Genomic DNA, 4,443 nt, shown 5'->3' with positions numbered 1-4,443 from the left:
CAGTGGTTTGTACGTGGTGTACGTTACTATTACTAATTTTATAATGACCAAATACAACCAGAAAAAAATGTTCAGTCTCGTTTGTGAAAGGTAATTCCCCGAGACCTGTTTTCAAATGTGTGGTGATTTTTACAGCCCCAAGCAGCACACGAAGCAGGCATTTTCTCAATTCCCGTAATGAGAGGTATGGGAAAGTTGCCCTCCGCAATATGGCGGCACGGTTGACGTACGCTCCAGCGGCCAATAGGTATTAGGTGTCCTATGTATTTATTATGTCTATGGTGTGGCACCTGTACTTTTTTTTTTTTTTTTTGCTTTGATACCTATAAGGCTATAGTTGAGGAAAGGTGTGCTATAACTATTCTAAGTGATTGACTTAATTTTAGAAAAAAATCACATTTACTATTGTTCTGCGGATTTTTGCGAGTGAAATCCAGTAATTTAAATAGAAATCAATGCGATTATGAACTTCGTTCAGAATGTTCCCATACAGATTTTTCTCATGTTTAAATTGGTCTCATGAATTTGCTGCATTGAGCAACAGAAAGCTGCTTGGATTGAAAGTGACTTCTATGTGATCTGTGCTTTATATATGGCTACACTATTGATAACAGACAATGGACATTTTTTGTCCGCAAAATTTCACGAAATTTCTCTAATGTGACTGCGCCAACAGAATTTATTTATTTATTTATTTATTTATTGTTTATTTGAATATAACAGAGACTTAGGCCATGCAGTAAGCAACCACTGAGAACACCCTAGCAACACCCTAGCAACCACCCAGAACATCCTAGCATTAAAGAGTTAGTTCACCCAAAAATAAAAATTATCCCATAATTTATTCACCCTCAAGCCATGTGTATATGACTTTCTTCTTTCAGCCAAACACAATCTGCTGAGTTATATTAAAAGCTTTATAATGGGAGTCAATGGTACCTGAGATTTTGAAGCCCAAGAAAGCTCATCCATCCATCATAAAAGTAATCCATACTTACTCCATGGGGTTAATAAAAGCCTTCCGAACCGAAGCAATGCGTTATTTGTAAAAAAAAAAAAAAAAAAAAGAAAGCCATATTTAAAACTTTATAAACTATAATCACTGGCATGAGTCTAGTTCTGGCGAAAGAGTGACCTCTGACCCGACAGATGTAAGCGTAATGTAAGCTAAGGTGAGAGTCGACGCCTCTCGCGGTTCAAACAACAATCTCAAGCTCCTCCCACATTTCTCTTTAAAAATTCTCACTTTAAACTTCTAATTCGTGTGACCGGTGTTTTGTTTTGCTTCCGCGTTCGTCAATACGTCATGTGTCGGGTCAGAGGTCACTCTTCCGCCAGAACTAGACTCGCGTATGAACATACTATACGTTTAGAAGTTTATAAAGTTTTAAATATTGACATTTTTCTCACAAAAACCCATCGCCTCTCTTCAGAAGGCCTTTATTAACCCCCTGGAGTCGTATGGATTATTTTTATGATGGATGGATGTGCTTTTTTGGGCTTCAAAATCTCAGTTACTATTCACTCCCATTTAAAGCTTGGAAGAGCCAGGATATTTTGTTAATATTAGAAAGTCATATACACCTAGGATGGCGTGAGGGGGAGTAAATTATGGGATAATTTTTGGGTGAACTAACCCTTTTAACAAACATTAATACAATTCTAGCATAGTAGCAGGCAATCAGCAGTTTTTGCCAGGAACAGTAAATTACCTTATTATCTATAACTTGCAGTGTAAAAACAAAAATGTCAGTCCACTTGTTAGACACACTTATACAAAAACACATTTCTTGTCCTCCCCTTTCCATAATCAACCTGACAGATCCGTCATTAGTTGTTCTGCGACCTCGTAATTTACATATGAAGCAGTGACTGGAAGAGCAGACGGATGAGGAGGCGGATCTCTGAAGGTCCGATTTAACACGCTATAGTTGTGACTGTCAGTGGCCTGAATAGTTCCCTGGCGTCAGTCATGCGTGTCTGCACAGCTGGGAGCCAGCGGGGTCCACATGGGCACCACTGGCGCTGAAGGTGCCACAGGGATGACTGAGAATAATGCCAATCAGGTCTGGTCCCAAAGGCAGGATGGTGGTAAATCACTGCACTTACTGACCTCGTTTTATTGACCAAGCAAGCCTTGGGCTCTTTTGACTTCGGCAGGTGTATATCTTGCATATAGAAACACCGTAGAAAGCACAAATGCACACATAAGCACAGGCATTTCTTCTGAACATGTCCATTTATACTTTAAAAAAAATATTAGAATGATTAATAAAAAATGTATCATAATAATATTAATTACTAGTCTTGTCAAATTGATTAATTTAACATAGAAGTGTGTGTGTGTGTGTGTGTGTGTGTGTGTGTGTGTGTGTGTGTGTGTGTGTGTGTGTGTGTGTGTGTGTGTGTGTGTGTGTGTGTGTGTGTGTGTCAAATCAATTAGTTTGTAATATATATATATTTGTATAATATAATACAATATATATATATATATATATATATACTGTAACTAATATATTTGACAGTACTAATAATTATCATCATTATTATTAATTAAAATATTTTAAATTAAAATAAAAAGATATATTATACATAAAAAACATATAAACATATTAAAATCTTTATTGCTTTATACTGACACTATTATACCATAATTTCATATATATATTATAAAAACATTTATAAAATGTAGAACTATATATTTTGTAAATATTTTTAGATTTACAATTTAAAATACTTTCAAATTAATTTATCATTTGAAAGTATTTTCAATTTTAAATCTAAAAACAGTTACAAAATATACTTCTAAAATTTAATAAATTTTATTTAAATGTATTTTGAAAATATGAAAATATGGTATGATATATATAGGCTACAAACGTTTAATCATGATACATTTATTTGACAGCACAAATATATATTGTCACATGCTATTGTACCCTTTTTATATTTATTATTTATATAACATAATATTATATTTAAAATATTATATTTCAATTTATATTATTATTATTCATATCAATATTTACATTTACTATAGTACTATTTACCTATTATTTATTTTTAAACCTACTATGAATGCTCATTGATTTTTAATAGTGCTCAATAGTGCTTTTTTAGCTAAGCAAATAATGTTATATTAAAAAATATTATATTACAAGCCATCTTGATGTACAAAATTATTTCCACACAATTTTTTTCTTGTCCTTGTGCCAATCTATACGCAGAGACAACAGTCTTTCTATAGGCTATTTATTACATAAAAGAGCAACAACTCAAACAGCAAGAAGCGAATGCAGTGACCCAGTGTGAAAAGTTTTCCCAGCGAGGTGTTTATTGGTTTGTTCGTGCCGGGGTGAGGGTATTGTAACTGAAGGGGTGGGAGACAAAAGCAACAAAAGGCATGAAGGCCAAGTTGCATACAGCTAAGCCCTGAAGTAGCTTTTGTTGGGGGGAAAAAAGGAAGTAAGTAAAAAAGGCAAAAATAACAGACATAAAAGGAATATGATTCATGAAAGTCTCAAGTAAATCTAATCCTTTTTGTTTTGCGGTTAGACTCTATCCAAAGCGAAAATTGCTGCTGGATAAAACTGTGAGGGCACCGACGAGAGCTTTAATTGAGTATGATCGATGTCACGGTAAATATATTCTTCGGACAGGCACTATTGATCACATAAAGAGCTGAATGTTTCAAAGCAATCATCCGTCATCTTCTGGAGGTCTAATATGGTATTGCTGAGAGAAGCCTTTGTAACCATGGAAATTATAGAAAGGATACTATATAAGTGTCACGGTTCGGTGCATGCAGTCGCACAACGAATACAGTCAGTCACAGGCGATCCACACTCCAATATTAAAGACTGTTTTTGTTTCTCCACTCCTTCTTTGTGCGCTTTATTACACTCACACGATATGATTGTATACCGGACCATACAATAATGGATCTACCGGCTGTCCAGCTGCTTTGCCTTGAGCAGAAACAGCGAACCCTCGAGGACAACACCTGCAGATTTGTACAACTCGCGTGCTTAACACACTTCCCCATACAAAAATGTAATAATTATATGGCCTTAAAATGTACTTATATTTTTAAATAGCATGACATATATCTATACATATAGGCCTATTTGACTTATCTGAGAACACAATATATGCCTGAACATTTATGTGTCCAAACATGTGAAGAAAATATTTGAGTTCATTCATATATGATACCATATCTGCATATATTACAGTATAGTATTGGTTTCTCGCATATGTGGACAACATTAAGTATAAATATGTGACATACATACATATATAATGGAAAATATATGGCACTTACATGAAAACGGCAATTTTTGCTATATTTTGAAATATATGTTTCATATATGTCTATGTGTTTTATAGATATATATATATATATATGAATTTAGCATATATTCTCATATAGGCAGCAGACAT

This window comes from Siphateles boraxobius, unplaced genomic scaffold, assembly GCF_051911475.1.
Source record: "Siphateles boraxobius isolate OS27281-9 unplaced genomic scaffold, OSU_SipBor_1 13, whole genome shotgun sequence".
In the NCBI taxonomy this organism is placed as follows: domain Eukaryota; kingdom Metazoa; phylum Chordata; class Actinopteri; order Cypriniformes; family Leuciscidae; genus Siphateles; species Siphateles boraxobius.
Note: the sequence above shows the minus strand (reverse complement) of the source record.